The sequence below is a fragment of the Alligator sinensis genome, unplaced genomic scaffold (assembly GCF_000455745.1).
Source record: "Alligator sinensis unplaced genomic scaffold, ASM45574v1 scaffold982_1, whole genome shotgun sequence".
NCBI classification, from domain to species: Eukaryota; Metazoa; Chordata; order Crocodylia; family Alligatoridae; genus Alligator; species Alligator sinensis.
Window position 1 is genome coordinate 184559 of NW_005842470.1, and position 14144 is coordinate 198702.

General features: G+C 38.0%; 1 protein-coding gene across 5 annotated transcripts in view; it reads right to left on the reverse strand.

Annotated features, from left to right (window-relative positions):
- The window catches only part of PDE4B (phosphodiesterase 4B), a 352002-nt gene that overhangs the window by 48384 nt on the left and 289474 nt on the right, over positions 1-14144 (reverse strand). Inside the window, exon 1 of one of the 5 annotated variants that reach the window (XM_014523289.2) lies at positions 5964-6202. The exons of 3 other annotated variants lie outside the window; for them this stretch is intronic. The gene's annotated coding sequence lies outside the window, so the exon portion shown is untranslated. Of the gene's footprint in view, positions 1-4974; positions 5091-5963; positions 6203-14144 lie in introns of those variants that run through there. One more of the 5 variants, XM_014523290.2, reaches the window with a different exon arrangement.

A 14144-nucleotide genomic window follows, 5' to 3' on the forward strand; every position in this document is an offset into this window, starting at 1 on the left:
CAGGGCTTGGATTGACATTTACAAAATATTTCAGATGATGAAAGTCTCTAGGCTAGGTTAAGAACAGTGCCATGGTGTTAAAAGTCTGATTCCAATTTTACTTAAAATTCAAGGGAGTTCAGATTAGAGCTTTGGCTTCTCTGGCTTAAATGAGGAGATATCAGATCATAAAGACTTTAGCATTTTACTTAATTCAGGGATGTCTAACATCAGAATAGTTGGGGGCTTCAGCCCCCCTGGCTACATACCACATGGACCACAAGCTCCCAGGGCCATAAGAGTGGTCCACACACTGCACCATACCGTGTAGATCACACTGTATTAAATCAGGTCAGGTGAGAATTTCAAGAGGTTGTGCATTGGTTAGAAATAATTAATTATCCAGTTGAGTTTTTTTCTGATCGAAATGGAGTGGGTACATGCTTTGGCTAGCACAATGGATACTTTAGCGTTTTTTGCATTCGTGGATCCTCTACCCACTCTTAATTAAGATCTGTAGTTCCACTACAAAGTTATTGGCGGGTGATAGGTTTTTTTCTGGATTGGCTGACACACTGGATTTATAACATTTTCAGCTTTTGCAGGCTTCATGTAAGTAACCTCCAAAATCAATTTCAAAATTAGGGTCCTTCAAAAGGACCCAAACTTTCATGCAGATAAGCACCACACCCAGGATTAACTGCTGGCAAGATTGAGCACATAGCTCTTGTGTGGTGATATATGCTCTGAGCTATCATGCCAATCACTGAAAGTGTATTTAATTACAAAATATCACAGATGTTTTCATAGCTAAATGTAATTTCTTGAAAGCATTACATTTGAAGACAGAAGATTTTAAAAAAGATTTAGTTTGGAATTTTAATCTGTTTTCTTAGAATAGAGGACTCTCTGTACACCAGGAGTAAGGAAGGCTACTTTACTGATTCACCTGATTTGAACTTCTTGTTCTTATGTAGCCTTTTAAAATAAACTACTATGAATATTATCTTGTGGTTGAAATCCAGAGGTGTAGTTACTTACGGTCGTAACAGGCAATCAGGTATAATGTATATTTCTGGGATGGTGTTTTCACATATTTGATTTTTCAGTGATATTCTGAGCAATCCACATCAACTCATCTAGTGAGCTGTAGTAACTAGTATTCTAGTAGTATGCATATTGCTCACTGTATGCAACAATACTACAGAAATACAGCAGAAATTGAGGCAGTGATATTCAGGAAAGCACAACAAATAAAAAAAAGTATATTTGAATGTAAAGGAATGAGCTTCCAGGTTTGATATGTGAGAAAAATATCTTGCAGGTTAAGCTATATTTCTAACATCACTATGCTATAAATTTTTTGTCCTATTTGAAATAGATCTCTCTATTCATTTTTGTTGTACACTACAGCTCTAAACCTTTACAGAAGACGTGTCCCTTGTTTGCTCTTTTAAAAAAAGGCAATATCAGAAAATAGGGCTAAATTCTTCATTGCATTATTCATTGTTATTAATCTGTCTCACTCAATGATCGTGGTTTAATGGATGTGATTGTGACCCATTATCATTTATGTTTGCTTATGTGTATGCAAGGGCTTTGCAAGGTAATCTTTAAAATCACAGAATAACAGAAAAGGTGGGGCACAAAAGGATGATGATAATTTGCACAGTTTTCAATATTCCAAGTTAATCCCTTCATATACTGATCTCTTTACCTACTTCTGTGCAGCAGCTAGTTGGTATTATTTTTTATACAGTAGAATCGTGTGCTAGCATCTAGAATGTAACTAGAATACCTGTTGCCCCCCAGCCTAAATACACTTACATCCATGAGCCAGGTACATTCAGCAAGAATGAAGTAAGTAACTTGTTAATTAATTAGTCACTAGGGGATCATTTACCATGGGCTTTTATTAAAAAGCATACTTAAGGAGGAAGGAAAATTGGTAATATATAGAAATACCAGACAAGCACACATTACTGCTGACTTTTATGTACTTCTTACATCTAAATAGTTGCTAACTGCCAGGTGATTAAACCTGGAGGTTTGAATTCTGTATTGATGCTGTCCTCAACACTATGAGCTTAATCCTTGTTCTGGCTGTTGCTCCTGAGCTAGTATAAAACAGCCAGAAAGCTGCCTTGAAGGTGCAGCTGAGGCTTATCCATGACACAAGAAGTGCTGGGGGGCATACTGCTGGTGTAGGCCTGCTGGATTGCTGCAGTCAGCATAACTGAGAGAAGCTTTGGGCTTGAAGGTCCTGAAACATAGGCACTCAACTCCCACGGGTAACAATCAACTTGAAAAATGAGCACGGTTGTTGTCTTCCCTGCTGCCAATCTCAGGTAAAATATCATAAATGGATGGAACTGAAATATTGATAGAGTCAATGCCCACTGTAGGATGTTTGCAGTGTTGCTCTTTATATTATTTAAAAGAATAGCTAAACACCTTATTTAGCAATTTTTTATGTTGTCACAGGAAATTTCAGACTTTAAATTGCACATGGTTTTCCTTCACAGTAAGAGACTTTTTGCCAACATACAAAGCTGACTATACTCAATGGTTTTCCTAAGGTAGTCTCAGAATGCAAGATTACTAGTGTATGATGGTCTCCTCTTTTATTTGTTTCCAGTGTAATATCTAGGTGCAGGTTATTCAGCTTTGCCACCTAGATAGTGCTGATTAACTATAACTAGTTGAAAATGTTTAGAAGCTGCAGAGTGCCATGTAAAGCTGAAAAGCTGCTAAAAGTCTGCTTCATTTAACCAATGAGAGTGTAATGAGAGGGTAGGGAAATATCCACTCCAAATGTCGGAATTAGGATGGAGACCTGACATACACTTTTGGCAAGGTTTGGATATGGACCATGAGGCATTAAGCATTTATGCTGCAATACAGGATTACTCTAGTTAGAGCTAGAAACTTCTATCTAGATTTCTCTCCTGAAGTTCTTTCTGTGACAGGGAAAAAGAAAAAAAAATATCCATAAATGCCAGCATTTAATGTGTGCTATTATTAAAAGTGATCTATTTGCTAATGCCTCATCTTATTCTGAATATTTTCTTACTTAAAATGTTTCCCTCATTGGATCAACTTAACTGGACACATTGAATTAAGTTTTCGGATATCTCCAGGGGAACACACGGTTGTACAACTTGCTTTCAGGTATAGTGCAAAAACTCCTCTAGAGGAGGTAACCTGCATTGTGGACAACATTAATTCTGAAGCATAACATTTTCGGTTACTTTGTATAAGATAACTGAAAAAAAAGGAGGTGGATAAGGGCAGGAAACCGAAAGCTTTATAAACACCTCAACAGTACTACTACACTTTTTCAAAGAAACCCATTAGAAGTATAGGTGCTAGCCTTATGATCATGAATTACTGTGTAGTCGTCAATGCCAAAACAGGCCCAAGGTGAAATGTGGTTTAAGTATTTTATATATTAGTGCTAAGATAGTAAGAACCTTCCAAAAAAACACTGCCCGAGATAAAATCACATACTCCACCACTGTGGTCAGTCAAGCCAGGACCAGCTCATAGAGGGGGTGGCTGGCAGGGTACTCTCTATGAGGGACTGGGGACATGGGAACTTGCTCTTTCCTTGATCTGAAGTAGTCTGCATTTAGTATTTATGGCTGGCTACAAAAGTACCTGTTTGAGAGAAGTTTTGGAGGGGGAAAAGGAGCTTTTTGTTGGTCATTGTCCGATTTCCTGTTTAAAATCATTATTTTTCATGCTGAGCTCATAGTATTAATTTTGTATTAGAGCACAATAACAGGGACTTGTTACTTTAGTTTATGTTCTTACTTAAGTGTAAAATAAATACAGAAATAGATTGTGGCATAGCACAATAGTTTTCTGAACCACTGGCTGGGACTCCCACAGCATGACCAGGACACAAATAAATATTAAATAAAAATGTTCAACAGTGTCCAATCCTGCACTTACTTCAGTCAACAATACAAGTTTTGTGCCCCTGGGCTCAGCAAATACACACTGTGGTACATGCCATGATGTGGCATCCACATGCAACATTTGTATTCTGTTTTATACCCTACAGTTATTAGTGGATCCTATAAAGACGGGGCAGACACATTATCTATAATGTCTTCAAGAATTAAAATATATTTTATAAGAACTTTTTTACATTTCTAAATGAATCAGCTAACTATATTACTTAATACATATTGCTTTTATAAATTTCCAGCTATTTCTAATGAAGCTTATAAACTTAGGAATCTTACACAAACTCTTGCTAATAAACAGTAAGTCATTATTAACCATAACTTCTATAAGGGGAGATAACAAGACCAGAATCCTAAGTGCCCTTAGGGCTAACTTATCATCTGTAAACACAAGAAGCTATGTTAAGGTAAAATGTATGGTCAGCTATTAAATTTAACATGTCTTTAACAGTAGTACAATGGCATATTACATTTATTGCCAAACAATTCTTTTCATATCACGAGGTGATGATAAAATAATGATAATTAAATATTAGGTGACTGGAACAGTGATTGCAGTTAATCCATAATTCTTTTGTCAACTATTTTGGGGCTTTCACAATTAATCTAAAATACAGTTTACAATAGCTGGAATTTTAACAAATAAATAGGGGACCAAAGCAAATTACCAATGTCTTTCAATTAAATCTATTGTATACACTGAAAATATGTAATAATCATTTGGTCTTTATAACAGTTATCATGAAACAACAAACATTTTCTGTGAAGGATTTAAATACTGTGGGTGGCCAGCAATCTATGGAAGGCAATGGCAAAACTCCTATTCACTTCAGTGGGGCCAGGATTTCACCCTCTGGTTCTAGCCCAGCACTACTTACTAAGGCAGCTTTCCACTGACCCTGATAAGCTTGAGTAAAGTCTGTGGGACTTTTGCTGATTAAGGACTGAAAGTTTTGGCCCATGACAGGAAGTCAAAATACAACATTAGATTTAATTACATTTTTAAATTAAAGCAACTTACATTTGGAGTCAGATCTTGCCAGACGACAACATTGTTAACTTTGGTACTATACAAGGCCACTCAGGCTGCTGGTTCTTGGATTAGTGCTGCACAATACACTGTGAAAGACTTATTACTGATACTCAGATTCAGCCTTTCACACTCCCAGTGCAGGCTCTGACTGGGACACAGCGTTGCGACAAGTGAGCTCAACCAAGTGGGAGGAAGAAGAAACTTAGACCATTCGGCAGTGACACCTATAGCTGCTGTTGAAGTAAGTTGATGGGCTCTGTTAGGAGTCCATTTCACTTCTCATCAGCTGGAAAATCATCATGACATGGAGTTTGAAGCAAAAAGGACAACGAGAGAGCCTGTATTCATCACTAACAACATGAGATATTTGCCTCCACTTATATGCTTTTTAAATCTTTATATTAGCTTTTCTCTTTCTTTTGCTGCAGTTCAGGTTTATATCTGTCAGGACAATAAGGATTGGATTAAGTACATTAATTGGCTATGCTATGCATAGTCCTTGCCTTCCCTGACAGCAATTACCATTGTTCTGTGCATCATGTGGACATACAAATTTCATTAAATCAAGAACTGACCATGATGCAAGTTCAAATGTCTCTATACATTTTTTAACTAGCCCAAAATAGGTTTTCCATACGCAGTCTATACAAAAACCGTGTAAGGTTTCACCCACAAAGTCAAAGAAGTGACACCTGGAGAGTATGTCACTAGGAACCTTGTACACCTCCATGTTGCCCACACTGCAGAACATAGTGCAAGCTTCAAACAGTGGATTTGCACCTGGCTACAAGATTCAGTGAGCAAATAGCCAATAGAAGAAGAAACCAACCTTTTCAGACCTGAAGATTAGCCTTTTTTTTGCTTTATTTAGCATGAAGCTAAGCAGCAATGTGGCACTTACCAGGAAGTGCCAGGCTGAAGAAAATGGTGGCTCAGTTCCCAAAGATGCTCATTAATGATTTTTGTTTGTAACATACCTGGTTATCTTGGCAAAGGGAAGGTACTTCCTCCAGCTGTCTGAGGATGCCATCTTTTATATTCTTAATATTTCAGCTCAATGTCTCTTTTTTAAAGCCCTTGTTTGACCATCAGATCCATTGCTGATAATATTCAAGCTGTATACCAGGAATTGTGCCTGCAGAGAGGGTAGGGGCAGCTCTAAGATGTAAGTATCTCCCTGGTTAACATAATGAATGAATCTGTCAGTCAGGAGGGAAAGAGCCTACCCCTCGTAAGAAATATAGACAGGCTTCTTGACCACGCTTGGGGAGTCCCTCTGACATCATTGACGGTTGCCCAATTGCCATAGATGGTAGTTGGACTTGAAGGAATGACAGATGGCCTGATGGGAGCAGCATACGTAGAATGCCTCATGTGACACTTCACAGGTGTGGCTGAGGGGGAAACAGTTTTTATTGGTTGCTATGGAATCATGATTAGCTAGTAGGTCTTCAGAGGCTGTCAGGGGCCTGCTGAGGAGAAATGAAGGCTATTTTTTAAATAGATGTCATGAAATCAATCCTTGAAGAACTTCTGGAGTCAAAGGCTAAAAAGGTTTGCTTGAATATCTTGCGTTACTCGATATACAAATAAATCTAGCTGTAAGACGTAAAATGGGTGTCATTTTTCAGCTGTAGTTGATCACAAGAAAATTTAGTCTCATTTAGAATTGTTTATGTACATAGTAACGGAGCAACAGTATCTTAGTAAATGCAACAATTTGTCTCTGCGTAAACGAAGTAAATGAAATTAACAAAACAGCATTGCAAAGCCCCGTGACTCCAGAAGAAACTTTTCCCTTATTCTCTCCGTTTGCTAAACGAAAACCCAATGTTCTTCTTTTAAAACGTGTCTGCCTCTAGGTCTTTGGCACAGGGTTACTAAAGGGAGGGCCGGCAATCTATTTAATGACTGCATTGACGTCAATAGCATAACTGAAATACTTACTAAGATGCATGATTCCAACTTTCAGGGGGTGTGTGTTTCTAGCCAGCATGAATATGTGAAATGGATTTCTTCTGGGAGCGAACTACTCTTTTTAAGAGCAGCAGACAAAAGCTAGGATGTTACCAGAGGCTTTTGAAGGTTACTCAGTCAGTCTCTTTCTTCATGCAGAACAACTTTTAAAGTTTACTGGGCACACAGTGAACAAATATTTAATTCCTGTCAACAGCAGAACTAGTTTACTCTTTCAGCATTTTAGACTTTACCCAATCATAAGAATTATCAATACAAAGTAGGCTGTTTACTTGCCAAAGATAAACCATTAAGCTGTTTTATGTAATCTTTTAAAAATATAATCATATATAAAAACAAATGCTGTATTATTTTCAGAGAATTCTTTAGGTTGGAAATGACTCTTAAATAGACACAGAACCTATTACTTTTGTAGCTGAACTGATTTTATTATGCATAATTAGTTACTTAGGAGGCAAATGCTTGGATACAGTGGACAGAATTCGCTTACTAGAATTGCCAGGTACTGTGTTTGCTTGACTTGCATAAGATCTTTCAAAATCAAAGGACTAAATCTTTAGTCCTTACCCTGGCAAAACTCACCCATATCAACTCACTGAAATGCATGTGCAGGGCGCATCTACACATGCACGCTGATGTGCATTCAACTTCTTCAGTGTGCACTAACGCATCACAAAAACCCATGCTCTTTGGCTAATGTGCATTAAGATAGGCTGATGTGTATTTTCCTTGTACCTCACAATGGAGGTACTAGATTTAATGCACATTACCTAATGCACATTAATGAACGTGTAGACACGTCCATAGAATTTCACACCAAATGTTTTATTGTCCACATACAAAGCCATACTCTGCTTCTAGAGTAGCATAAGTCTGGAATCACAGAGCTGGCTTCAAATGAAACTACTTTAAATTTACAGCGCTGTGTATTCAAGAGCTTGTTTTGATCCTCTGAAAAAACTTGAGCGTGATTTCTATAAAAAATTGGATTGTGTTCAGTACAAATGAAAGTATCATGCAGTCATTCATTTATCTTTCATCCAAATGTTTATGTATGAGTCTGGGTAGATTTTACACCCACATCAAAAATGAAAGCTTACAAGTTTTGTGTTCATGTGAAGGCATGTGAAAAGTGCAGATAAACGTGCAGATGTACAGGAATGCTGAGGCTAAGGAACAGGCAGGGAGAAATACCAATCTTTCACTCCCACTCCTGGAGTGGCATTTTAACAAAGCTTTAATCCTGTGAGCCCTGGAAAGCCTATGTGATATATCACAAAATGCTACCCCCCCAAAGCCTCATGCTGCAAAATGAAAGAGGCAGATATATTGCTAGGTGTATAATTACATTGTTTGGAAATACAATAATTAATCAGTCCTGAAAACATTTAGGGGGCAGAAGGCTGCTTGCTGTTGGGAAAACTTCCCATAGCTTCAGGAGACACACAGCTTTGTTTGACCCTTACAATTATGTTGTGTTCCTATGAGCCATGGGTAACATTTTTAATTGCAATATTCTATAAAAGAAATAATCATAGGAAAATTGTTCAGATTATTCAGTGAGACCCTGATCTTTCAGCTCAAATATTACAACATCCTTTCTCTGCTGCCCATGCTTCAGAACAGTTAGCTTTCTACTTATTATTTACAGCATTCCATAGGTACATGCTCCCCTTTGCAAACACACGGTGCCAAGTACCTGCCACAGGAAGCTTAACCTGATTCAGTGCAACATGAAGTATATGAAGATCAGGAGGTAATGGAGAAGAACTTGATACCGGCAAGCTAAACAATAGGCAGAGATTCCGAGAAAAGAATTGAAGGGAGGGGGAGCTTTTCTATTTTTAGGGTGTGGCGTAGAAAAAAAGATTAAAGCAGAGTTTGGGATTAAGACAGAAAGGGAGGAGAAAGTATTGGGAGGAATACAGGAGGTGCCATAAAACAAACAGAACTATAGATGAGAGAGGAGTTGTGCCAAGTTTTGAAAAGGAGAGTGAAGAACTCAGATTTAGTCTGGAAACCAGTGAAGGGATTTCAGCCAGCAGGAGTCATAGGGGTAAATATGATGTTGGATTTAAGTGGAAGATACAGAAGATTTGATGACCAAAAATTGGAAGTGACAATAGTGGAGGCACGGGATGACCAATCATGACCTAAGATTTTCTTAACTGTATCAAAAAGGTAGTATAAGAACTACAAAATTCAGTAATGAGAGCCTAGGAAAAAGGGGTCAGAATGAAAAAAGAAGACACTGATGAATTCTTTGCTTCCAAGGTAGTAAAAGAAAAGAAGAGATTCATCTCTTTTTGTCAAGGGAGAGATCATTAGCAGCTTTGTGGGTTTAATCTCCCTAGATAAAGAGAAAGAAAGATAAAATCGGAGACCAGAGACTAGATGGACAAAGTAAAGCTATACTGAACTAAATGAGAAGCTGAGGGGAAGGGGCAACAGGATGAGCTAGTAGACCTAATACCATGGCTCTGGCTTTTTCCCTCCCCTTTGGGAAGTAGAAAAAAGGAGACCTCAGGACATAACTAATACAACCTGCGTTTCCCTGACCATGGGAATTGTGATTATGCCTGATCTATGCTAAAGAGACACAAAGGGTGAAAGCTCTTTACCTTCCCTCTACTCATGTACGCCGATTCTCAATGGCCAGTGATCAAAAAAGAAATCAATTGTCATTTTCTTTTTAAGGGAAAAGAACTCTTTTTCTCACATTTTATAGATGCAAAACCTTTTCTCTTTCCCTGTATTTGCTTCAGTATTCAGAAAACTCACCATTGGCTCCCTAAGACTCGTACCCCAGCTCACCCAATGAATGTGATGGGGTATCGAACCCCAAGTTCTCTCCATTTGGACCAGTTTTCTTCTCAATTACCTTGGTGCAATTGATAGGAAAATAGAGCAGAGAATCTGATCCTTTGAAGATATGTCCCTCTCTTTATTCATTTCAAATGGAAAAGATACAATATAACCTAGACAAACTACACCAGAAAATGAGGTAGTTTTAACACTGGAAATTAAGAAAAAATTGTAAAAAGTGAGTAGTACAGACTAAGTAGTGGTCACATTCACTAGTTTCTACATCACTGCAGTATGCAGATGGGTTGTGCTTGGATTGATAGATATTATATAAAAGGTCTACTGTCTTTATATATTTTAATTCTATGGAGTAATTTTGAAAAATGAACCAATGAAAACTTCAGTTTTATTACAGCTATAAATACTCTTGCATATATACCATTTCAGGTTGTTTTATTTAATTTATAAAAATAATGTATTTGTTCCTGTCACCTCCATAAAGGGAAATCTGCCAGATTTACTTAAATTTATACCAAGATCAAAATATATAGGATGTTGGGAAAAAGAACACGTAGTCCTCTTCCTTGTATGACTTTTTTTTTTAAGTTTGAAATTTACCATCAGATGGCAGTATTTTGTCTTTTGAAAAGTCTCATGAAAAACTTTATGCTTTAAGGAAAATAAAGGATAAACATTTTAAAAAGCATAATTTATGCTGTAATGCCTCTGGTTCCATGTTTGGCCAAAATCATCACTGGGGAAACTCTTTGGAAACTGAGAGGAATGAACATGGCCCTTTGTTTTAAACAATTGCCAAATCCTGTAATGGTCTCATTTTAACTGACATATCTTACTTCCAGTGCAAATGCTGAAAGTAATTGGTCTTACCTTCTAGAGTATTTAGGCTAGTTTGCTTTAAACTCCAAGTTTTGTACTTTTTGTAAACCGATATAAATCACACGGGTAGTAACAAATAAAAGGAGACATACATACGAAGTTTATACTGATGCAGTTAATCATGTTCAATCAATAAGTGCAGATATGACAACGGCAGACTTCAAATAACAACTAACCATGTTGATTTATATATCTTGGGAATAAGCCCTTTTGATTGAACACCACATTCTTTGATCTACAGGGATGCAACACAGGCTAACTACTGGGAAAACATGTTACAGTTTCCTTCTCTGAAATATTCAGAAGTATTTGGTGTCCCTTTATACTTAAAAGCCATTGAACGTTTGTTTCTAGTGTCCAGGGAGAGGATAATCTTCTCCCTTTTGTATCAGTCCAAACAGGGGGATGATATAGATGCGATTGGGATGATTTATGATCTGTACTTAATTTCAGGGAGGTTATATAGGGAAAAAAATGGCTGGCTCAAACTCCTCAGGCTCACCTGAGGAGATGTTCTAAGTTAGACTGAGTACGGATTGAGAGAACATAATGCAGAGAACATAACTAGATGTAGTAAGATGGTTGAACCTGTGGCAATAAGAATCGGCATTATACTGGAATGTCATAGGATGGGAAAGAACTAAGTGGAGCCTGGACCTTGTGGAAAGAATGCTTCTGACCTTAGCATAGGATCAAAGAAACTGAAGTAAAGAGGTGACTATAAAATGGTCAAAGAGATGCATGGAGGGAGGTTAGAGGGAGACTCTAAGGCTGCTTATACACTTGCTTCATGGTGGGGAGGGGTTAATTACAGCGACTCTTGGATAGCCGCTCTAATTAAAACACCGCAATGTCATCTGTATTAAGCCCCTGCACATTTAAAAATGGACCTGGGATGCTTTATCTACATCTCATTCAATGAGGTGTAAATAACCCCCACAAGGCTATTGTAAAATGCGCAGGGGCTTAAACACATGATGCTGCAGTGAGGCTGAAGCATTCTAATAAGTATGCTGATGAGCGCATGTATAGGCAGCCTAAGACTTTATTTCATGTGGGTGATGATCGGATAGTACTATGGAATGAACAACAAAAGGGATATTACAAGTTCATCTGCTTTAGAGTTACAAGCTACTCTGCCCTTCTTTATACACAAAAGCAAATTAAAGATTACAGAACATGTTTACATGCCTGGTCAGCCTGTTTGACAAATCATGACTATTTATGTCTCTAGAGACTTAAAGTTTAAATGTATGAGTCTACTGTCATTGTCAGAGAATGACTCTTTCCTCAAGGTACAAAGTCCATTTGAGTCTGAGTTCTTGGTAAAAAGTTTAATGGTGTTTCCCTATTGAAGAGTGTTGACCTAAGTACTTACCTCATCTGGAGTCAGTCTTTACTTCACAGAGAAGGATTCACTTCTCTCCCCCCCCCACAGGTATAGCTCTATGCCTTGTAAATTAACATATGCTTTTTGACTTCTGAAGTTTTATCTGTCAAACGTTGACAGCCATCCTTCTGTGTAGCAGCGCTGCTGTCTTTTTTCATCATGTCACTACTGAGTCCTTCTGATGCTATCAATGTAGACATTGCCAATATATAAACATCATGAGTAGGGGACCTGATATTTTATATCAGTCAAAAAACCCTACCTGAGTCTGGAGACTAAACCTTGCAGGAGTTGAACAGAATTACTGTACTTGAGTTAAGTCTTTGACAAAAGTCACCTGAAATTTAATTTCCCTAAGGCCCTTTGCATCCTGCTGCATGGTAGATGGCACTTGTGGATCTCTTACCTGGGGTAGGTAATCACACTATTTCCTCTTTGGATCTCAAAACATTTCTTATAGCTACCTGCAAAGCTTAGAAGTTATCTGAATTCTACTAGGATGTACTTCACATTTTCTTTGAGGACCTCAACCAAAACCAATTAAAGTTTGTTGGCAGATTCCCACTGACTGCAACAATCATTAGTCTGGACTCTGCTTTTTTGAATTTCATGAAATATCTAAAATGAGGAACCGTATCCTTATAGCACTATAATAAATTCCACATACTGGTAATACCTGCACTGTCACCTAAATCCAGCACTTTTTATCTTTAAACCACTGAGCAGATACGAAGACATGCTCATATGTCTAATATAGGTAACCTGAATGAAGATAGAGGTAATCACCAACTCCAGGCTTTCAAAGATCATGAGAGACCCTCAAAAGTAATGAAAAAATGGCCTAAAAATAATAAATGTTAGTTTCTTTTTATTTGCCTTCAGTTTTTTTGAGGGTTAGCATCCTGTTTTCAAAATTTTCTTCACAACCACAATAGGTAGAAATGTACATTTTTTTAAAGAGGGAAGCTCAGATTCTAATCTAATCATATGACCCCAGGAGCAGAGGCTTTCAGAAACACATACGTATCATGAGATTCAAGCTAAGATTCCAATGATTTCTCCAGAAATATAGAAATATGTCTTATAGAATTTAATACAAGGAAAACATAGAAATATTCCAAATATGACAGCCTTCTCTAAATACCTTTGTTATTGGATTGAGCAGGTGGTATAAAAAAGCGATAAAAGGTTTTCATTGTTTTCTAAATGCTACAGAACTTCTCCCATCAGGGATGCCAAGACGGAAGTCCTACTAAAACAACATTTCTCAGGTAAAAAATAGTGGACTGAGTTGTGTTAACCCCCTCTGATGGCTGCTCACATGACAGAAAATGAATGGGAAGGTGTTTAAGACAACATTATGCAGTATCCAGATCACATCAAAGACTTCCATGTGCCATTATCAATTTTTTTGAGTAACATAATATGAATGTTTCCAGTATAATAAATACTGCTATATACAGAGTATGTACCACAGTAGGAAAAAAAGCAAATGCCAATGGTGGCCGTTAATTCACTCTTCAAAGCATCACATGTAATATGAAAATCAGCCGCTCCTTGCCCGCACTACAACAAAATCTTATGAATGAATATTGTTCAAATCTACACCGGCTCATCTGTAGAAAATGAAGCTTAGTATAGTGTAAGCAAAGCCACCCCTGCCCTTGAGGCAAATCATGCAGGTAGTTAGAGGTGGTGGAAAACAACCAACCTGAGCAGAAACAAACAGTGCCCCCCCTGTGCCTCCCAGGCCCCTTCCTTTGGAGTGTTTTGTCACCCACTGTTTTGCAAACCACAGGGGTTGGGAGGCATGGCCAACCCTTTTGAGGCTTCTCTTTGCTTACCCTGTTGTCACAGAGTATCCATCTACCTCCATGTCCCACCTACCTCCAAAACCAGCACAGACTCTGACAAGGCAGATGCTAAGCCACTGGCTGGAAACCCCTTGCTCATTGTAGTCCGAGGTTTGGAAAGACAGTGTGTGCTGAACCCTGATCAGCAGGCTCCATCTGGAGGCTCAGCTAAGTATTACTCTCCCCCCATAACGAAGTGAACCCAATTCCAGAGACATCCTGCCTTGGTCTCTGAA